This window comes from Fukomys damarensis, unplaced genomic scaffold, assembly GCF_012274545.1.
Source record: "Fukomys damarensis isolate Sample0158 unplaced genomic scaffold, DMR_v1.0_HiC HiC_scaffold_4, whole genome shotgun sequence".
Taxonomy (NCBI): Eukaryota; Metazoa; Chordata; class Mammalia; order Rodentia; family Bathyergidae; genus Fukomys; species Fukomys damarensis.
In genome coordinates, this window is record NW_022900916.1 from 23,985,004 (window position 1) to 24,008,894 (window position 23,891).

General features: G+C 41.6%; 1 pseudogene; it reads right to left on the reverse strand.

Moving 5' to 3' along the window:
• LOC104874149 overlaps window positions 1-23,891 on the reverse strand; it is a 63,537-nt pseudogene that overhangs the window by 10,765 nt on the left and 28,881 nt on the right.

A 23,891-nucleotide genomic window follows, 5' to 3' on the forward strand; every position in this document is an offset into this window, starting at 1 on the left:
TCTTCTTGGGTTTTTTTTTTTTTTTTTTTTGGTTTTTTTTGAGACAGGGTCTCACTATGTAGTTGAGATTGACCTGAAACTCACTGTGTAGCCCAGGCTGGTCTGGAACTCACAGTGATCCTCCTGCGTCAGCCTCCCAATTGCTGGGATTACAGGCGTGTGCCACCACATATGGCTTGCCTGGGCTTTTAAAACAAGCTGTGAATCATATACCTTGAGTTGGAAGAAACCTCTTTTAAACTGTCTTATTTATGAAAAGATGAGGCCCAGAGAATTGACTTATCCAGCTGCACCATATTAATCTGATTGCTAGTCCAGTATTTTCTCACCACATCTTGCTCCCCAACCCACCCCAAACCCTCCTTATGTTATCCTCTGGTTCTTTTGTCACTGATGGACAACATCATACTTCATAGACAGGGCAGCAGGCTCCACCCTATTCTCTCCTGCTACCCTGATGTGAATTTTCCTATGTAGCTTCCAAATCTCTTCTAATGGCCACATATTTTCTGCCGACAACTCATGATCCTGGTTGCCATAACTATTTATTTGTGGTGAAGAAAACCCATAAAAGGAAGGAGGAATTTCACTCCGATCTTGAGAGTATTTGTAAATTACCTGGGTTTTGTTTTTTTTTTTAGATGGGTGACAATCCTTATTTTTTTCTTCCTATTTCCTAATATGTGACTATCTAGATTTCCTCTGTGAACTAGTCCATTTGGTTGGTGTGCCTTTTTGAGCTTACTTACTCCTACTCAACAACCAGTCCTGGAAAATACTCTAATTTTGTCAGCATGCAAAACAACCCCAAAAGAAAATAATGGCTTCCTTTTGTCAGATCAATACATAATAAAAGGCTGCTGTAAGGGAAAACAATGAAGAATTCCATTAAGTCCATTTCCTCCCTCTTTCTTGACTTTGAGTCTTGGATCTGCAGGGAGAAGGTTAGGGCTTAACAGAACCTGCAATTGGTCCCAGGGGTTCTTGTTTTATTTGATTACATTTTTCCTAGCTGCACTATGGAGTCTACTTTTAAACCTTTTCTCTTCCCATTGTTTGCCATTTTAAAAAATTGTGGGTGGTAAATCCATTTCACCTGCAAAAACACTTTGGAAGTAGATTTTCTTTTTTCATTCTTAATATCAACAATTTCAGGTCCCTCGCCTTCTCTCACTGGCTCGAATTTTCTAAACTTTGATCCAGGATTAAAGGGATTTTGAAGAGATTTAGAAGTGAAGGCAAAGCTTTCCTTGGGATTTGATTGAACAAATTAAAAAATGAAAAATGCCTTCTCTAATCTCAGTGCTTTGACAATTATTTAGGTATACTGACTAGTCAAATATTTTTGTTTTCTTGCTCTCGGTCTTGTTAGAAATCTATGCTGTCCTGACCCTGCCTGTGTCACTGGATCATTACTCTTCTGATTCTTGAGACCTGCACCTATGTATGTGAGGACTGCATTTCCAGACCTGCCAAACACTCTCTACACACTGCCAGGGCCAGCAAGAACTGCCAGGGAACTCCCCCGGGAACAGCCTTCTGCCAGTGATGCTTGGACAATCGATGGCAATGCCCAGCTCCCATACCTCGTGATTAGCATAATTATGCACGTGTCTTGCAGCATTTCTCGGAAGATTAAATTCCCCTTTGCAATAAGAGAGCAGGTTTAACTGTGGAGCCCCTTTTGCTCACCTTCCCACCTCTGCATTACTTCTGTGCTTCCCTGTGGGTGTTAACCAAGTTTTCTCAAATACATTCTTTGCATTCAATTCTTTGTCTCAGGGTCTGCTTCTGGGAAAACTGTGCAGTTGAGTCATAAGAAGATAAACTAAGCAGTTTGTAGAACTGTAATCCTTTGATATCTTAATATACTTTGTTCAAAACAGAACTGAATTTCCTGTTTGTCTTAGTTACCGTGCTTGTCACCAGGACGCAATACCTGACACTCACAAGTTAAAGGAGGACAGGTTTATTTTGGCTCACAGTTTGTAGAGGTTTCAGTCCATAGTTAGTTGGCCCCAAGGCAAGGCAGCATAGCAGAGAGGAATGGCAGAGAAGAAATAGTTCATGGTACAACAATGGGAATCAGAGTGATAGAGAGAGGAGATACATCCCTCCAGGCCACCTCCACTGTGACCCACCTCCTCCAACTAGGCTTCACTTCCAAACAGCACTGAGTATCACACCTATAATTCACTCACCTCCTCAAAGCCCCACCTATGAGTGCACAAGGATTTGGGGAACATCTAGACATAAACCATAATGCTGTCACTGCTACATTTGGCAGGACCAGCATTCACACATTTCTCTTTTAGTGTGTTTCTCAAACAACTGGACTCATTCAAGACTCCTTTCCTGTCACAATTCTATTTAATTGTTCGCTGCATGGAGAGACCTCTTCTAAACCTCAATATCCAGGCAAACTTGGGTTTTGTTCATCTGGAAAATGATGATCAATCTATCGAAATTTATCTAGAATTGTCACTTAGGATAGGATTAGTAGATAAGGACATCCAAACATTATGTTTAAAAAAACCAGATGTGCATATTAAGCAGCAACATAAATGGTAAAAAAGATTTAAATTAAGCTACATCTAGTGGCACAGGCTTCAGAACTCTGGGAAACTGAAGTAGGAGGATCACCAGTTCAAGCCCAGCCTAGGCAATTTAGCAATTTAGGGAAATCTCTCTCAAAATTAAAAAAAAAAACACAGGGCCAAGAATTTAGCTCAGTGTCACCGCGCCTGCCTTGCAAATGCACAGTTCTGAGTTCAATCCCTGGTACCAGAAAAAAAAAATTAAAAACAATCAAACAAAGCAACAAAAACCAACCACTTAAAGTAGGCTAGTGATGGACCTCAGTGGCAAAGATCCTGGGTTCAATACCCAGCACTGGAAAAAAAAAATCCAAATTGAACTTCTAAAGATGAAAAATACAACGTCTGAGATGAAAACCCTTCCACTATTCAGTGCAACAGCTTGATTCTTCTACTGACTTTTCCAACCTCCACCTGAGCTGTTAGGGACCGTATGACAGCAACATGGTTGGCACCACTGTGGTTCACATAAGCTTAGTGGGCTTTGTAGTTTTTCTTTTTTTGCTTTTTGGAGACAGGGTCTCACTATATAGTTGAGTCTGACCTGGACCAGGCTGGTCTCAAACTCACAGTGATCCTCCTGCCTCAGCCTCCTGAGTTCTGTAGTTTTTCTAACACGTCCATGGTCAGCTTCCTCTCCTGCCTCTCTGTCTCCACAGCAGCTTCTCCATCCTTCACCGCTCACCACCATTCTTTCCATCACTCTCATTAGATGATGTGGGGACTGCATCACAAAACAAACAAAACAAAAATGAAGCCAGCTCACAGGCCATCGCAGGACAACCTGCCTTCCAGTGATAACTTGAGTTCAACTGTACTTATCCTACATGTTTCCTCCCCTGTTGAAAGAAAAGGAGCCTCCCTCATATCTGGCCCACCTTTGGCCCGTGGATGCCATCCTCTCGTGCCGTATGCACACCCTTCTGTGACCTCGGAGACACTGGCCCATCAGCACCCTTCCTTCTGTGTCTTCAAGCTCTACCTCTAGTCTGGTATCTTCCTCTCCGATCATAAACATACTTCTCTGCTTCTCCCCAAATAACCTTCCGTGGCTTCAGATTCTTCCCCATATCTCTTTTCTATACAGCCCACATTCTGAAAACATTGTAGGAAACCTTAAACCTTAAAACTCTTAGAAGGAAACACAGAGGAAAAGTATGGGATTGGTAAGGGTTTCCTAGGTATGACACTGACAGTACAGACAACAAACGTAAAAACAGAAAAATCGCACAATCTCAGAACCAAAAACTTCTGGGCACTAAAGAAAAGAATCCACAGTACAGACAGCCTTTGGAATGGGAGGAAACACAAATCGCATATATGATTAGTTAATATCCAAAATATACAAGGTACAGTACTAGTATAATTCAACAACAACAAAAAACCTGACTAGGTAGAGCATATGAAGAGATATTAATCATCAGGAAAATATGAGAACCACATCAGCTTATGTCCATTAGGATGATTGCCATTAAAAAGAAACTAACAAGCATTTAGTGGGGATGTGGAGGAATTTGCCCTGCTTCTGAGAATATAAAATGGTCCAGCTGCTCTGCTCTAAGAAATTGGTCTGGGTGTATCCAAAAGAACTGACATGAGGCTGTTAGAGAGTCTGTGGACACCCAGGCTTAAAGCAGCACGATTCTCATAGCTCAGAAGTGAAAGAAACTCAAGGGACCATTTACAGATAAATGGATAAATAAAACAGAATAGAAATATACAGTGGCATATTATTCAGCCTAAAAATGGGAGGAAATTCTGAGATGTGCTGCAACATGAATGAATCTTAAAGTTTGCAAAATGCTACACACTAGGTAGCTTATGAATTAGACATTTACTTCTCAGAGTTCTGGGGACTAGAAGTCCAAAGTCAAGGTATCAGCAAGTTTTGTTTCTCTTGACACAGCTCTCTGTGGCTTGCAGATAGCTACTGCTATGGTTTGGATATGATTAGTCCTCATCAAAACTCATGTGCAGTCTGAGGTCCTCCATGTAATGGTATTGAGGTGGGGGACTTTAAGGGAGATAATTAGGCCAGGGGGCACTACCTGTGGAAGGGACCAATGAGAGCAGGTTAGGTCTCTCGAGATAGGATTAGTTACTGTAAGAGCACATTGTTAAGCAAGACCACCCCAAATGTTTGGTCTTCTTTCTTTTTGTTTTTGGTTATTGGGGATCGAACCTAGGACTTTTGCACTGAGCTACATCTCCAGCCCTTTCTTACTTTTTTATTTTGAGACAAGGTCTCAATAAGTTGCTAAGTTTCCCCTTGCAAAAACAAAAAAAAACCCTGCACCAGTTAGACAACTACTGACCACTGTAAATCCAGGCTACTTAGGGCAAGTAGCACTCACACCCTTAACCTGGTGCCCTTGATCTTAGCATTGCATCATGAATCAATCCCAGTGTTACACACTCTGGTTCAGCTACCCCTGAAAAAGCCCCACCCTGACTGCATGAGGCTTTGGTAGGACACCTAGACGCAAGGCCCAACACCATGCAACCAGGGGTCCTTGGCGTATACCAGTGCCATGTTGCTTGAGCTTTCATCCAAATAAACCTCTTTTCCTTATTACTCATCCAGCCTCAAGTATTCTTTTACAGCAACACAAAATGGACCACAGCAGTCACCTTCTTCCGTGGCACCTGAGTGTCCAACTTACCTCTTCTTATAAGGACACAGATCAGCTTAGATTAGGACTCACCCCAAGAACCTCATTTTAACTCAATTACATCCATGTTCTGAGGTGCTGGGGGTTCAAGCCTCACCATATGAATTTAGAGCAGACCCAATTCTACCCATAACAAGGATAATGTGTTAAGTTAAATAGACCATTTCCCAAGCCAATGCCATGTGATTCCACATATAAGAGGTAGAGTTGTTACATTAAAAAAAAATAGACTAATGGTCCCCTGGGCTGGAGTGGCAGTGGTCAGTAGTTGTCCAATGGGTGCAGGTTTTTTGGTTTTGCAAGAGGAAGCGTTCCGGAGGTTGCACACAAATGTGACTATACTTAACACAAATTATCTGTATACTTGAAAATCATTAAGATAATAAATTTTATGTGTATTTTGCCACAATAAAAAAATTTAAAAATTAGGGTACATGTGATTGGTACACTCTTTACCCCTCTCATAATGGGAATAGCATCATCACTCGGTAGATCCAAGCACCTCCAGGATACTTTCTTCCGAGTGCCATACATGCTTCCCTCAGCACAGAACAAATCTGATTGTCCCAAACTTGCTTTTCACATAGCTTATTTGGTGAAATGCATCACTGGCATCCCCAGGGTTTAACCAAAAAAAAGGCACAGTGCCACCCAAATTCCCCTCAGTTCTGCCGTGGGCTCTCGTCTCCCCTGCCTAGCCATGCCTCCTCATCTCTCTCCTCTGCTCACCCCTGCCCTCCTGCAGCCCCATGGAGAGCACTGAATGCAGCATGCAGCACTGGGCCTCCACATCCCCACTACACACCACGCTCAGCTCTCTTGGCTCCTGCTTGTCCTTCAGGCTTTCTGCAGTAAGGTCTGACCTCTCCCCAGAGCACGTGGCGTCTGCTTCTCCACAGAGGTGTGCACTGAGCTGCTATGCAGTGTAAGTCACTGTGCCAGATCTTTCTGCCCTCATCACTAGTGTTTAGAAGAGCACTTGACACGCAGCGGGAAAGTTGATAAATGTCTGTTGAATTAACTTTAAAATCTTTCAGTTTAATTAGCATTAATGAACCATCTTCAAAGCACCTGCAGAGAATGAGGTGCTGACACTCCTGGGAGTTTGAAATCTAGTGAGGAGAGGAGAGAAGGCAAATGATAATGATTTTTAGCCCCATAACACCTCACCGGAGAAGGCCAGAAGAGGCCTTGGGAAAAGAAACAGAGCTCCAGAGCTTGGGAATTCAAATAGCAGATTTGTGTTTTGGCTTACCAAAGCTCTTCTTTATGTCCTTGGGAGACAAATCTAAAATGAAATAACACAAACAAGAGTCTGTTTGAAAATAAAGGCTCAGCAGCAGATCCCCAGCTTGGCCTTGGGAGACTGCTCTCTACCTTCCCTCTCAGGCCACAAGGGGAATGCAGAAAAAGGCCGTTTGATTTTAGAACCACCTGCCCGTGGACTAATATGTATTAAATCTAGGTCCTGATACCATCAGAGTTACCTTATGATTCATAGTGTATCTCCCAGGTCGGACTCCTTTGACAACTGAACTCCTAGATCCATTTTTATCTTCTGCTGCCCATGGGACCAGTCTCAGGGGTTCTTCTACTCACCAACTGATTAACTTGGGGGAGTCATTTAAATGTTCCAGGCCCCAGTTTCCTCATTTTTAATTGAGGCTGAGTATCAGAGGTGTTTGAGAATTAAGTGAACTCATGTGTTTCAACCTCTTAGAATTGTACTGGGCTCAGAGAGTGTGATGCAGAAATTGGCTATTACTGCCATTTGTCAAGTGTGCAAAATGACCCGCGCATTATTTTGAGCATTTTGCACGGATAAATTCCTTCCTTTGCGCACGTGCACGCGCACACACACGTGTGCACACACACACACACTGGTGCGTGAGTCCTCACACTCTGCACAGGTGTCACACTCCTCTAGCATACAGAAGACACTGGAGACTTATACAGACAAGAATGAAATAACAAGGAATCAAAGCCTGGGCTCTCAAACATCACGCTCTCCTCGTATCACTGAGCACTCGGGATACAGATATCTCTGGATACGTCTTATCTCCCCTTAAAATGGAGCCTATTGAGCTCAAGGTCCACATTTAACTCATCTTTGTATCACACTGTAACAGTAAGGGTGGCCTAGATGTTTGCATCTGTCTGTAGTCCTAGTCTACTAGTCTTACTCTTGTTACTCGTTTTTAAATAAATCTTACTCTTGTTACTGAAGAGTCCTGCTCAGTTCTCTGTGTGAGGTATCAAGAACCTGACTCTCCCAGGAGCCCCCTCGGCATTGTTACTATTATGTATATATACAGCAGGTATTCGATAAGTACTCATAAAGTAAAAAGATTTGGCAAACAATTAGATTAAGGGCTCCCAATCGTGGCTGCACATCAGAATCACCTGAGAAGCCTTTTAAACTCTGGAAAGCTAGGCTGTGTTCCAGATGCCATAGATTTGAACCTCTGAAGGATATCTGGTCTTTAGAGATCCACAGGTGATTTCAGTGTATTGCCAAAATTGAGAACCATCAATTTAAACCCCAGCCCATGCAGATGTCCACCCAGCCATCTTCACAGCAGCGCTGAAACCTGGCTGCTGTACTTTAATTATGTGATGTTTGATTCCTGTGTGGATTTGGTCAAAGAAAGGAATAAAGTGAAGATCCTTAGTCACTTTTTTAGTATGACAAAGTAGTTGTGTTTTATGCTAGAAAATTTTGTGTTTAATTTTGCTCTCTATGGCTCAATATTGTTTCATGTCCATTCAAAAGTGAAAGAATCCAGTCTGAAAATGCTATTGCTATAAGATTCCAATTATGTGACATTCTGGAAAAGAAAAAAAAAAAACTATGGTGACAGTAAAATATCCATGGTTTTCAGGGGACAGAGAGTAGGGAGGGGGAAGAGGCAGGACACCGAGTGTGTTAAGGGCAGCGACACTGTTGCGCAGACACTCTAATAGTAGATACGCGTCCCTGAGCACGCCCAACCCACGGAGTGTACAGTGGGAAGAGAGAACCGTGATGTGAACAGTGGCCTTCGGTGATGATCATGTCGGGGTAGGTTCGTCAATGGCAGCCAATGTACCGCTCTGGAGCGGGGAGCTGATACCAGGGCAGGCTGTACCCGTGTGGCGGCGCAGCGAATATGAGAAATCTCTGCACCTTCTACACAGTTTTTGGGTACCTAAAACTACTCTAAAAATAGGGCACAGCCTGGAGTGGTGCTGCATCTTGAAAACCTCACATCAGATTCTGTGAGTGGCCACTGTAAGCCAATCTTGTAAATCCTTCTATATTTATATATCTTGTGTTATATCTGTTTCTCTAGTAAACACTGGCTGATACACACATCCATGATCCAGTCACTCTCAAAAGCCCTACCAATGAGTGCATGAGACTCTGTGGGGACATCTAGAGAGAAGCCATAACATGTATTTAAATTCAGGAGAAAAAGAAGTAATTGAACACAGGGAACATGGGGTTCCAAACATCCATTCCCATCTGTTGGAAAAAGGTTCAGGTGCCCGGACTAGGAGGGCAAGGCACGGAATCACTGTGCAGACTCCAGGGAGGTTTCTAGAACACTTCCGATTTATTCAGGAAATGCACAGGCTTATATAGGGTAAAGCGGGGGTGGAGCCAGGGTGGAGTCGGGATATTTGGCACATCGTTATTGGCCACATGTTAGTTTTTGGATTGTATGCTTTAGGGGCTGAGGTGAGTGAAGTCAGGCCTTCAGAGGTTTTTGAGGGGAACAGTTTATCTGTCTAAGGTCAGATCTCTACCCACCTGAGGGGACAGATTATTCCAGCCCTAATAGGTCTTGGAGTTTTCTTATTAGAGATGGGTGCGGCACTCCTGACTCAGCCTCAGCCTGATCCTCACCCATCCCTGGCTTGAATAAATGCTAGCAATATAACTATTTCAAAATCATAGGATGTATATATGTAAAGATCATATATAGAGACAATTGTCACCTCAACATACATGGTGTCATCAAAACCAAAGAAGAATATGTGATCCAGAGCAAACCAGACCATCAGAGCTTAAAACAGAACAAATCTCATTTGGAACAACAATTTTTTGATCTAGACGAAAATTCATGCTTCACAGACAAGAATGTATATGCACCTCTGAAGTTGCTTTTTCAATCATGATCTGCAGGCAAAGTCTTTCTATGGCAAAGTCTTTTTTTAAGAGCGTGTCTTCTGATTTTCATGGGGTCAATGATGCCCCACAGCATATGATTAAATATTAGCAATCTGTTCAAGGTACAAGATCATCAACAACTTCTTGAGAATAGATATTTTTATTTAAAATTTAAAAGTTTTAACATTTACTGTTTTAAACACTTAGCTTTTTATTTTATTTTATTTTTGGTGCCGGGGATCGAACTTGGGTCCTTGCGCTTGCGAAGCAGGCCACCGAACCGCTGAGCTAAATCGCTGGCCCCACTTAGCACTTTTGAGCCCATTGTTACTAAAAGAATTTAGTTGTCGGACAGGGGATTTAGCTCAGTGGTGCTGCCGCCTGCCTCGCAAGCACAAGGTCCTGGAGTTCCAGCCCCAGTACACTAAATGAATGAATGAATGAGTGAATGAAAATAAAAACCCAAAAGAATTTAGTTGTGGAAAAAACTAAAACTATAATAACAAAAAGTGGCACCAAATAAATTGCTGTAAGTTTATAAATAAATTGATCTAAGTTTATACCAAAGAATGCATGACAAAATCACTGTAGCAAGAATATTTGGACTACGCCCCCACACACTGCAGGGCTGCTTAATTTCCCTCACATCTTTCTTATGCACCAAGCCTGAACTAGTTTCCTAAAAATTTCACTGGATTACCAACTAACAGATGCAGCATAGTTTTTCTTTCTTGGTGGTCTTTAAAACAATATTAAATATTCCAAACATATTGTCTTTAATTTGACAAAATTTACTTCTGGACTAAAATATGCATTATAAACATAATCACCCCTGAGCAACCTGTTTGAAACAGAGTTTAGTTACTTTGGAGACAAGGCAATGCCTGGGCAGTTTTCTTTCGAGTATCCTCCGCCCCATCACCTTAATACCTTCCTTGATTTCAGTTGTCCCTCGGGATGAGAAAGAGGATTGCTGGTCCAATGACAACTCACTGGACAACAGCTCTGTATCAGGTGAGAAGAGCCTGTTACACCCACACTTTGTACAGTTCCCTAACAGCTTTGATCAACGATGAGAGCATTTTATTCCCTAGTAGGCCACTGAGATTCGTTTTTCTATTGGAAGAGTTATATTTTTTTAGCTGATTATTTTATCCTGGAGTTTCCACGCTGTGGAATTCCTTCACTCAGAGCTGAATGCCTTCCCTGTTCACTGCTCGCAAGTCTAAGGCTAGGAAGGAGATTGGGACCTGGTTCTCTATGCATATGATTGGATGGGTGTGCAACTGTTATGTGTGCACATGCCTGTGTGTGTAATGAAATAGAAAAGGAGAAGGCACCTGACATTCACTTATGAATATGAAAGTGAGATTTTGAAAAATAGATCCACAAAAATCTAGAGATTAAGAAAGTGAAATAGAAGCTGCCTATTAGCAATACTTTGAATTTGTATATTGCATCGCTGTTTACAGAGTGAAAAAGTGAAATTCTAAGTAATGAGCTGCAAGATGCTGATCAGCCTCCTAAACCCTATGCAAACACATAGATGTGTTTATATGTTACGTTTCTACATATGTTTACAGTACCATGGTGTGCTTAGTCATGGGATAACTATGTAAATTACTCTTCCATTCAATTATTTTTAGCACATGTAGACCTCTTTTATGTAGTAACAGACATAAACCCTGGGATATTTTTGATATAGGTAATGATAAGATGCATTTTTTTTAGACTTTCAGAGTAGTTTTTAGGATATGATATTTCACTTAGTACATGGAATTTAACTTAATTCACAGAATTACATTTCAAATATGAATTTCAACTTGCATTTAAATTTTAAATGTCAAAACCTTCCTGCAGAACACAAGGTTAGTTTAAGGTGAGGAAATCCATTAATATCATATACCAAATTTATACACCTCGGGGAAAAGTCATGCTTATCTCCACAGAAACACAACAGGGTCTCACCTCCATGTGGAATCTAAAAAAGCCCAATCATAGATGTTGAGATCGGAGTGCTGGTTATGAGGGACTGGAAAGTTGGGGTGAGGTGGGGACAAGGGGATGTTGGTCAATGGACAGACACAAAATTCACATTAGATGGGAGGGTTAAGTTCAAGAGGTCTACTGTAAAATACAGCGACTACAGTTAAAGATGATATGTTGAATTCTTGAAAAATGCTAAGAAATATTTTTTTTTCAGTATTGGATTGAACTCAGGGCCTTTTTTATTTATTTTGAGATAGAGCCTTGTTAAGTCACGAAGTTGTATGGACTGGGTTCAAACTTGTGATCTTCCTGCCTCAGCCTCCCAGAATAACTGGACAATGACTATGCCACTAAGCCCCACCTAGACAGCAGATATTTAAACTGTCCTCACCTCAAAAAATGAAAAGCCTACAAGGTAATGCATATGTTAATTAGCTTGATTTAGCCATTCTACAATTACATATTTCAAAATAGTGTGCTTTATGCAATAAATATATATAATTTTAATTTATTAGTAAAATAAAATTTTAAATATTTTAAAGTACCTTACTAAATGATAGTCAGTGGTGGTGCCACATACCTGTAATTCCAGTATTCTAGGTGGCTGAGGCAGGAAGATTCACATTCCAGTCCAGCCTGGGCAACTTAGTGAGACTGTGGGTCAAAGTATAAAAGGGTTGGGGATGCAGCTCAGTGTGAAGGCCCTGATTTCAATCGCTAGCAATGAAAAAAAGAATAGTAAATGAAAAAAGATACAAATTCTCCCTTATTGAAGGTATAACTTCAAAGTATTTCTAATGAAAATATCAGTATTTTTACAAGGTTAAGCAAATTGATAAGTAAAGAGTGAGCATTGTCAGGAAAATACCAAAAAGGGAAAACGATAATGGCAGACCAAGGGGTCTGACACCAGCGCATGCTGAGAATCCCGTCACAGAATAGTGTGGAAGTGGCAAAAGCTTAATCCAAACAGAGAAGCACAGAAAAAGACCCAGGTAAATACGGCAGTTTTGTGTGTAAGAGCGAATTTCAGAATCCTGCTGGAGTGGTGAAGTCAGTAAACAGTGCAGTGACAACTGCACAGCTATCTGGAGTAAAAGGTTACATTAAACAGCAAAAGCAGTCCTGGCTAACAAGAAACAATTGGGAGGCATCACAATCCTGCACTCGAAGTTATATTACAAAGCTACAGTGATAAAACAGCCTGGTACTGACACAGACAGACAAGAGGATCAAGGGAACAGAAAGAGGGGGCAGAAAAAGCCCCAAGCACATTCAACTATCTGATCTTTGACAAAGAGGCCAAAAACATACACTGGAGGAAAGACAGATTCTTTAATAAATGGTGCTGAGAAAACCGGCTGTACACATGCAGAAGCCTGAGTCCAGACCTGTACCTCACACCATGGGCTAACCCAAAATCAAAATAGATCAAAGAACTAAATGTTAAAGCAGAAATATTTAACTTGCTGGAAGAGAAAATAGGCAAAATTCTTGAAGCAGCAGAAGTAGGCAAGAACTTTCTGACCAGAACCCAAGTTGCACAGCAAATAGTATTGAGATTCAACAAAGGAGAGCATATCAAATTCAAAAGCTTCTGCACAGCAAAAGACCAACCAGCAGAATGAAAAGATAACCTACAGAATTGGAAAAAAAAATTGCCAGCTATTACTCAGCTAGAGGAATAATACCAAAATATATATAGAACTCAAAAGCATGAGATCACCAAAATAAAAGAGCCAAGCAAAATGGGCAAGTGAAAGGAGTAGACATTTCAAAGGAGTACAGAGGGCCAATAAATACGTGAAGAAATGGTCAGTATTTCTGCCCATCAGAGAAGTGCAGATTGAAACAACACTGAGTTTCCCTCCTAACCCAGAAAGAATGGCCCATTGTCAAAAAATCAAATAGTGCTGGTGAGGCTGGAGGGGAAAAGGAACCCTTCCATGTAGTTGGTGGAGATGTTAACTAGTACAACCACTGTGGAGATAGATCAGTACAGAGATACCTTAAAAAAAAAAAAACACCTAGAAATTCCATCTGACCCAGGTATTTCTCTTCCAGGTATCTTCCTGGAAGGGTTAAAGACCTCATTTCAGTGAGCCAAGCACACCCATGTTCATAGCAGCACAGTTCATAGCAGCAAATCTTGGAAGTGGCCTCTATTTCCACCAACAGATAAATGGATAAGGAAAATTTATACACAGTCGAGTTCTACTCTGCCTTGAAGGATAAACTTGAGTCATTCGTAGGAAATGGGATGCATCTTGAGACCATCACGTTAAGTGAAGTAAATCAGATACACAAGCCTACATATAGGTTTCTCTCATATAGGAAATAGAAATTATAAATAGAAGAGAAACAACAGGAAGTAGGGAGATAAACCTTTCACAGATGAGAAGGGGATCAAGACATGGAGGAGGGGAGAGGGAGAAGAGTCAAAGGGGAGAAACAGAAGGAACTAATAGTGTTGTGTACACGGAATGTGAACATTAGGTATGGCAAATACTTACTAATACAACTTTGAAAAAACAGAGCCTATGATCTATCTTTCCATCACACCATCCCAACCCTTCAGGCATGAACAAGCTGAGAAAAGACATTTTCGAAAGGGTGGTGATCCTTCTCTTCACACTTTACCTCGTAGAATTGATACGAGCGCCTCGTTTCCCTGAGCTCTTCGCTCTTGAGCGTGCCCTGTATCCCTATCTGTGCCTGTTTTTTTTTTTTTTTTTTTTTTAAGAAGTAACTCGTGCTGAGAAATGACAGAAACACCACTCTGGCTCTCAGATCCTCTTGTTTTAAATCATTGATTGTTTAACGTGGGGGCGGTTGAGGAGAGACAGGGTTAACTTTTCAAACTGTTAATGTGCATAAAAGCAACTTGCCTGGGAATTACCAAATACATCCATACTTAAGTAAATAGAGGGACTTTCCCACTGACACCATCCGCACTGTACCACCGAAGAAAATACCTTTTTATTTTATTTTCTATGATTTGTCAAGGGTTCTACTCGGACCAAAGAAATCTGTCCACAGCTCCTTAGCCCCATTGACGGGCTGTTTTATACAACAGTGCCATCTATTGGACACACTCAGAATTACAGGACGCTGGAAATGTTCAGGCTCTTTTCATTTAAAATGAGGTTTAAAAATGTTCATATGTCCACGATCTGCTATTAACAGATTTTATTAATAAAAATACTTCCATAGGACAAAGCCCTGGCCAATTCCTGGGTCTGCACTAAAATCATACACCAGCTTACATAGGTTGCTGAAGAGTTTCATATTTGACCAAAAAAGAGTTTGTTCTTTGTAAAAAGAGAGCATTTTAGAGAGATGGCCAAAAGGCCATCCCTATTGTCTAGTCAGTGATGGAGAACCTTTTAGAGCCTTCAGTGACACAAACTGCCACTGCAGCATGCGGGCCATAGGTTTGCCACCCCTTCTCTGGGTCGATGCGCTCACAGTTTCACACGGCCCAGGGTCTCAGCACCACTCTAAGCAGAACATGGGACATTTGTGGGTATTTACCCTATGCCGGAGGCAAAGGAACAAGGGGCTAAATATTTCTCGGTCCTTGGGGTAGCCTCCTTTCCCACTGTCTATCACATACAAGGGGGGGCCTGAGGTGGAGGTGAAGTTGAATCGTGTAACAGAAAATAAAAAGACCAGTTTCAAGACTTCTCCACTGTGCATCATGAGTCCTAGTGGTGCCTTAAATATTGAGACTCTGGTGACTAAACTGGAAAAGACTAATCCTGATTGTAAGAGCAATGGAGAGACTGCTGGGGTTATTTTCAATGTCTCTGGCTTTCCATAGAAAAATTTGTAAGCCACATGACATCAAGCGAGTTTCTCCAAAATGATCCTAAATGGTAACATGAGCAATACTACTACTAATTAAAGCTTATTAATAGCAAAGACACTCATCTGGGCTTGATTTGTTAGTAGTGACTTTCTTCTTTAGGCATTTGCTTAATCTGAGTATATTTGCCTATTTTATGCAACTTGAAAGACATTTTTATTTTTAAAAGCACACTAAAGGCATATAGTTGTTTGTATCTACTTCGCTGACACATTTTGGGTCATATTAATGATCTGCTTGGATGTGAATCCTTGTTGAGGAATTCACGCCCAAATTAGAACATCTTCCCTCCAGGAAAATACCCAGTGCTTGGCAATAGTTTACCTTGCAGTGTGGTTTCCAGGAGACCACAGTAGAAATAGAAAGTAGCAATGATTCCTCCTATTAAGTAATAGGGTTGAAGTTGCAGAACTAGAAAGCCTTGGCCTCAGGAAGGGCAGCACAGAGGCTACTTCTCCATCCTCCTTCTGCAGAGCGTGTGTCTTCCTTGAGACCTGTGGCCTGCCTTGACCAGGCAATGGTGAAGAGCGTGCACCAGGATGTCTGCTTTTGAGTCTAAGCTCTGTACTTTGCTACCTTTGCATTGAACAAGTTGCTAATCACTCAACACTCAACCGCCTCCTCTTTAAAACAGGTGATAACAGTAATAATACATCGCCTCAGAGTTCAGATGGCCAAACAGATTAGTACAAAAAGTACTTGCAATGATGCCAACGGATAGAAAATCCTCATTAGCTACTACTGTCTACATGCTCAATGAAATCATGAGTTGATATAGATTTTAAGTATCCCAAAACATCAGCACAGATATTAACACAGCTTGCATGGTATTAACAAAATCAGCAATTTCCATTTGATGAGTGCTGACTACATGCCAGACACATTACATACTTCAGTTTATTTGCTGTTTTATTTCCACCTTAGAAATGGCAAACCAGGGTCTCAGAGAAATTCAGTGATTTTGCTAAGATGGCACAGACACCATGTGGCCAATGGAAAAGGCTGCCTTGAAATCTAAGTTGCTCTACTGCAAAAGTCCATGGACGTTTTGTCCACGAAGCTATATAACAACACATTAAACTGTTAACTTGCATTGTTCACCTGCTATAATAACAATGGTTCGGCTTATAGTTCAAAAGGTGCACTTCTGGTTGTGACTTGTCAAAAACTTCTTAAACTATAGCTTATTTCAGGAAATATTACTGCCTGTTTGCACGGACTGAGTGCCAGGCATTGAGCCTGGCCTGGAAAGCCAGTGGGGACCAAGAACAGTCTGTGCTTGCTTTGAGTTGCTCACCGGCTGGCAGTGGACTAGTGACAGAAAGTCATAAAGTCATAAAGGACATAATGAGAGCATCTTAAGTAGGGCTAGGATAAGATGTGATGGGACTACATCTCTTAGGAGGGACGCTAGCCCAGTCTTGTGGGGTAGATACCGGGAGTGCATTAAAGATGCTTCCTAGAAAAGCTGATGCATGAGCTAAGGCCCTGTCTCTCTCATCAGATTTAAATCAGCACCTCTGAGCTCACACTCAGGATGGGTGGGCAGCAGGCAGGCACCTCAGATACATTACATCATTTATCCTCACCACAGCCCTCTAGGAGCTGTGTCTACATGATTCCCTATTTGCAGATGGCAAACTGAGGCTTTGAGAAATTTAGTAAGATGTCTAAGATCACTCAGCTGATAATTGATTCACCCAGTGTTAGATCTGATGATGTACCTGACCTAGAACACCCAGAGAAGAAGCCACTTGCATCTCACTGCCTCAAACCTTTCACTATGTAGTGCTGGGAGCAGATTAATCTGCATTAAAAAACTTGCCTCCCTTACTTAACTGTATTATTGTTATTATCATGATTTTGATGGTGCTAGGTGGTTGAACCTAGGGCCTTTGCTCTGATCTATACCCTCCTCCCTTTTTTTTTTTTTAATTTTGAGACGAAATCTCACTTACTTGCCCAGGCTGGGCTCAGGTTATTGCTAAATTGCCCAGGCAGGGCTCCAATTTTTGATCCCCTGTCCTCAGCCTCCCAGAGTGCTGGGATTACAGTTATGCACCAACACACTCTGCTTCTGTCTGTATTCTGTTGTTTTGCTTGTTTCAACAAGCATTATTTTATACATAAACAATTTTGAACAAGAAATAAATGTTCTTATTCTAAAACTCTTGGTGATCTAAAACCTACTGGATTGCCTTTTCCTAATCCTTATGAAAATGCATAGGTTCCCTGCAGAGTTTCACGCCTACAGTACAATATGTGGGTAAAGTTGGGGGAGAAACTTGGTCCTGAATGGATTTGGGTGGATTCAGATCCAATTTCCTATTCTAAACCCTGCTGGAAAGCTTTGCAACTGTCTGTGGGTTGTACAAAGCACCACCAGGGCATGGGGAACAGGTTTAATCTTGGGCTGATTCCTTGAGAAATCTACAAGAGGAGGTAAATACCCAATGCCTTCATCTCCATCTCTTCTGTCAGCAGGAATAAGGCCAACTAGATGGAATATATTGCAAGTGGTAATTAGCCGGAAGGAAGAGTGTACAAAGCATGGTTAGCACAATGGTTCGTATCCAGGAAACTGTGCTGTGGCCAATTCCGTTAGGGGCATGAGTGGGGACAATCTGGCCCCTTGCTGCCTCTCCTCTGTCTTCTCCTGCAGCTCCTCCTGATTCCACCCTCAAACCCGCAACACACCCTTGTGATCCTGCCAGGATTAACTTGCATTTCCCTAAACAAGGCACATTCTTTCTTGCCTGGAGACTCTGAGATGTGCTTTTGCCTCTCACTCAGCTGGCCTGTTCTGCCCACACATATCCTTGAGCTCTGACTTCCTTGTCTTTCTTCAAAGAGGATTCATATCCAGATCTTCTCTAGAGACATCTTGGAGTCCTCTTTGAAAGAATCAGGAACTCTTCCCCGGGGCTTTCCATAAAGCCTTCTGAAAGCCTTTATGCTTTTTCTTAAACCATTACTGTAGTCACTTGTTGTGTATCTTTCCCAATAAACCACAAAGGCTGGAGGAGGAGCATCATATTTATCTTTAAATTTAAGTAGTGTCCACTATGGGTTAGAGGTTTCACAACTGCATGGATACATGAATGGATAGTATTAAACTGGAACCAATATCGCATTGCACACTCTCCAATCAGGTCAGAAATACTTCAATAAAGATACCATCAGTTTATCAAAAGTTAAGGAATTTCAGGCTTCATGAAGAAAGTATTTAAGAAGGAACCCATAAGTACAATAATCTTTGGCTCACTGGCCCCTGCCCCCAGGCTATTTATTGTTTTGCTCTGGCTTACAGTAAAATGAGGAAAAAATATATGGGGAGCATTTCTATAAATAGCACTTACAGATTTCTTGGAAATGATACGGCCACCTCAACTAGGCAAGAAAAATTTAAAATGTCAGATGCTCAAGATAAAAATAGCGGCAAGCTCTCCACATGGGAAGACACAAATGCCTCACTCTACCCCGCTTTGGAAGTTCCTTAATTCTAGTCCATCCCTGAGGGACAAGGGCAGAGATAGAAAGGGGTTTGAACTGCCGGAAGCTTGTGATCCTGGAGAAACCCCAGATGCGAGAAAATAGAGGCCGGCGGTTCACTCTCGGCTCATGGAAACGAAGTCGGTTAGCAGGACCACATCACAGGTGGTGGAAGGGGAAGTTGTGCGTTCCTATCTCCCCATTTCAACATTGTTTGTGAAACAATATTCAGGCCATAGAAGAAGCGAACCAGGGAGGTTTCCACCAGGCAGACTCTATTATGAGTCTCACACCGCCCTGCCCTACTTCCACCAGCCCTCGCTAGCACGCAGAGCGTTTTGTGTCTAAATTCTGCCACTCTCTGCTGGTGGTGCCTTTACTGCCCGCCTCCAGGGAAGTGATTATTGCAAATGTGCATGATTTTATCCACAATATACAGTAGCGTGTGAAGCTCGCTTTTATTGCCTTTAGCCTTTTCTTACAATTTATTTTAATACGTTTGGAATTATTATCCCAAACATTAGCCAGCTGGCCCGCTGGGGGTTTCCTTTGCTGAATTCTAGGTCTCGCTTTTTCTAATCCTCTCTTCATGGATAATCCACTCTAATGTTTCTAGGCTGTGGCGGGGGTTTTGCTATTACTACCTGTTGATTAGAAATTCACTTTGTCCTGTGTGGGTGGCTCTAATTGTTCAGTAATGAACACCTTATTTGAGTCAGCTGAGGTCAGAGTTATATTCATGAGATTTCCTTTCTTCCTTCCAGGTTTCTGGATGCTTACTTGTCTTTTTCTTTTTCTTTGCTTCCCCCTCAGCTTCAATTCATCCTGTCTTTGAAAGCAGCCTCTAAAAAGGAGGGTGGGGGGTATGAGAAAGCTGAAAGGCGAGGCTGGAGGAAGAGAAAGACTTCCATTTTCTCCACCCGCTTCAGCCCCCAGCTGTGCTGCTGACCGGTGGTGCTGCAGGGTCCCTGCTGAGGGCTCCCCCGGGAGCCGAGAGCCCAGAGCCCAGGGCTGTCTCGGTGAGGGAGTCCAGGAGGTGAAGAGGCAGGTAGGCAGGTGACGTTCTCCTTCAGCCAGCTCAGGATGTGAGGGTTTGGCAGCCTCGCCCTCAGGAGCCTGGTGTCTGCTGGGCTCGTTTGTGACACTGCACCGGGAGCCCCAGAGCTCAGTGGCTCTGAGAGGGACTTAGCGCCCTCGCCAGGCCACCACAGCAGCAGACGTTCCCCGGGACCGCTGGGAGGATCCAAAATGAGCTGTGCGCCCTAACACCCGGGTCAAAAACTGGTACCGACCCAAGTGTCCACTGCGTGTGTTTCCATGCTAAAAGGTTGTCCAAAGGGGTGCACAGCTCACTCGGAGGGCAGCCACCGGCCACCTTCCCCTTGGAAACCCAGAAAACAGATGCTGCTGCTGGTGAGTCTAGCTGCTCTTTGGGAGGGGAAGGCTGTGCGACCACTTCCGTGGGGGCAGTCTTGTTTACGTTTGGGTGGTCTCCGGATCCCGCACACTGCCTGGCACTTAGTAGGTCGCCGATAAAAGGGGATGAGAAGACAGAGGAGGGCGAAGGAAGAGAACAGTACGTGCAGCTGAGACATCTAGAAAGTGAAAAGCACGGAAAAGGACCTAAGAATTACTCCAAGATCCCAGTTGAAATAACCTTTGTTACTGTTGTCTTTCGCCCTCCCGCCCTTTTCTAAGCTCACTTCATTTACTTCATTGTTTGCTGAGCTCAGGTCACGCTGTGCCTTCGCATTGGAGGTCCTACTTGGCTTTTTAAATTCACACCGTACCACCAGTATTTTCAGAAGTCCATGCTGTTGAAAGCCACAGTTTTGATGGCTAGATAACACTTTGCCCTTCAATGTCCTAACATTTCCTACTGTGAAGGCCATGGCTGTTTTCATATCTGTTTAAAATAGATATTCTCTTCCACTAGAGTGTTATTCTTCTAGTGACTTATTTTTTTAAACCTTTTCTTATTAGTCCGTGTTTATGATACACAGTGAATATTGTTCATGGGGAGTTGGTATATACAGGTATCGCATCTTGATCCCCTTGACCTCTCTCCATCCCTAGATCTCCTTCCCATCTTCAAAAAGCCTACCTTCCTATTTCTAATTATCTATCTTTTATTTTACTCTTTATTTATGCTCCAGGCTTCTCATATACAAGAGACTGTGGTGATTAACCTTCAATGTTTGATTTATTTGACTTAGCATTTATTTGATCTCAGGATCCACTTATTTTCCAAGTTACCCCCAAATTTCCTTCTTTGTGGCAGATTAGTACTCCTGATGTGTAAATACCATTTTCTTTATCCATTCATCTGTTGACAGAAACATAGGCTGCTTCCAAGATTTAGCTGCTATGAACTCATGTGCACGTATCACTGTAATATGATGTCTTTAACTCTTTCAGAAAGATACCTAGAAAGGGACTACGAGGTCAAATGGAATTTCTAGTTTTAGTTTTCTGACGACTCTCTATAATGATTTCCATAGTAATTGTACAAGTTTACATTCCTACCAACAGTATAGTAAGGTTCCTTTTTCTCCACAGCCTCGCCAGCATTTCTTGTTATTTGATTTCTCGATGATGGACATTCTTTCTGGGATAAGATAGAATCTCAGTGTTGTTTTAATTTGCATTTCTCTGACAGGCAGAGAGCTTGACCATTTCTTTATGTATTAGCCATTTGTATTTCTATAAAGTGTCCTTTCACTTGTCCGTTTTGATTGGATCTTTGCTTTTGTTGCCCAGGATTATTTTTGTTATTCTGGGTCTCTTCTGGTTCTGTATACATTTTAAGATTGTTTTTTATAGTTCTGTGAAGAAAGCTGTGGTAGTTTGACTAAATCTTTATACCATTTTTGGTAGGGTGGCCATTTTGACCACATTGGTTCTGCCTATCCAGGAAAAGGATGTCTTTCCATTTTGTGAAGTGCTCTTTGATCTCATTGTTCAGAATACTATAGTTTTATTTTTTATCTGTTTTATATTTTTTGTACTAGGGATCAAATGCAGACCATTGGGCTTACAAGGCAAGCAGTGGAACCACTGAGCTAAATCCCTGGCCCATTATAGTTTTAACATAGTGGTCTTTCATTTCCTTGATTAGGCTAATTCCAAAGTATTTAATTTTTTAAAGCTATTGTGAATGGTATTGTTTTCCTAATTTCTTTTTTGGTGAATTCATTGGACTATATTTTTTGTGTGTTTATTTTGTATGCAGCTACTTTGCTGAATTTATCTATCAATTTTAGGAGACTGTTGATGGAGTGCATTCAGTCTTCTAAGTAAAGGATCATGCTAGTGACTGCTTTTTACAAAGTAATAACATACATAGAATTTAAGTAATTGCATGAAGAGAATTTATATTTTATTCACATATGAAATTCTATTAAATGTTTAGTATAAAATGTTACACTACTTATAAATCAGAATTGGTACAATATTTAAATATATCCTTCCAAATAAGGTGAATACCTTCCTTGGGAATAATACAAAGGTTTAATATAAATTTTTTTTTTTTTTGTACTGGGGATTGAGCTCGGGTCCTTGCTCTTGCAAGGCAGGGCACCGAACCACTGAGCTAAATCCCTGGCCCTTAATATAAATTTTTGAAAATGGATTTTCTTTTAAAACATTTGCTATGCTATTGAGTTTACCTTTTTGGAGCCAAATCTTTTGTTCTATCTCTCCCATGTGATATTTCTGGAACTTGTCAAAAAATAGATGTATTCCTATTATCTGTCAATAATTACAGCACCAAAATCTTCATGATCTGTCACTCTGCAAATATATCTCCTTTTCCTTTGAGCCTTTGATTCTCCATATTCAACCTTGTCTGAGGGATTGGAAGCTAGCTGTCTAACTTCTTTTAGTATTTTCTTACAGTTGGTGGTGCAGGCCTATAATCCCAGCACTTGGAAGGCTGAGGCAGGTGGATTGTCCCAAGTTCAAGACCAGTGTGGGCTACACAGTACATTCAAGGCCATCCTGAACTACATAGTGAGACCCTGTCTTTAAAAGAAGTTAAAAATAATTTTGAAGTTATGTTTTATTTAGTGTTGATTCTTCCTGAGCTGTCTCCTTTGTCCTAATGAGATTTTTAAAAATCACTAACAAAATATCATGTAGATATATTTAATAAAGGTAAGCCAGCCACATGATTTACAAAAGTATTTCTTCTCTCTCTCTCACTCTGTCTCTCTCTCTTCTCTCTCTCTCTCTCTCTCTCTCTCTCTCTCTCTCTCTCTCTCTCCTTTGTGATGCTGGGAAGCTAGCTTGAAGAGCTGGTTAAATTCTGCTGGTTAAGTTCTATACTACTGAGCTACACCCACAGCCATTTCCCTGCTGTGTTTTTTTGCTATTCCTAACATTTTCCTAGATTTTTGTTTTTGTTTTTCCTGGTACTAAGGGTTAAACCCAGGGCCTTTGCATTGAGCTACATACAGCTGTTATTTATTTTTTATTCTGAAACTGGGCCTCACTAAGTTGTCCAGGCTGAGCCTGAATTTCTAGTTCTCCTGCCTCAGCCTCCCAGAGTGCTGGGATTACAGGCCTGTGCCACTATGCCCAGAATAACCTAGCATTTTACATTTTAAAATGACCAAGGTAATTTCGCTTCATAGATTTTTTTTCCCCTAGGAAACTGGGTAAATTTACCTCTTCTGCAACAATGACTGGACAGTGGTTCAGCAAAATGGGATATTAACTAATTTGCCTTTATTTCAATTTGAAATTTCTTGGCACAAATATGATGCTTTTATTTTTGTTTATTAGCACAAGTGTGTGACATTTTCAAATGTATTTGTGAATGAACTACCAAGTTGAACTATCGCCTTCTCTCTAAAAGTGTTTTCACCCTAGAATCTCTCAGGTATGGAGCAGAAGGGAGTGGGCAAGAAAATGGGGGGAAAAGACGGGGCCACTCGGAGGATCTCACACTGCACAAAGTGCCTGAGCCAGCCACTGCCAGAGGGGTCTGCTCTTTACTCCACGCTTCAAGTGAGGAGGAGGAGGAGGAGGATCAAAAAACAAGGATCTCGTTTTTCCCAAGAACCAACTGGGAAATACATGCACTCTAATTTGACAGTGAAAATTTAAAAAATAAAAAT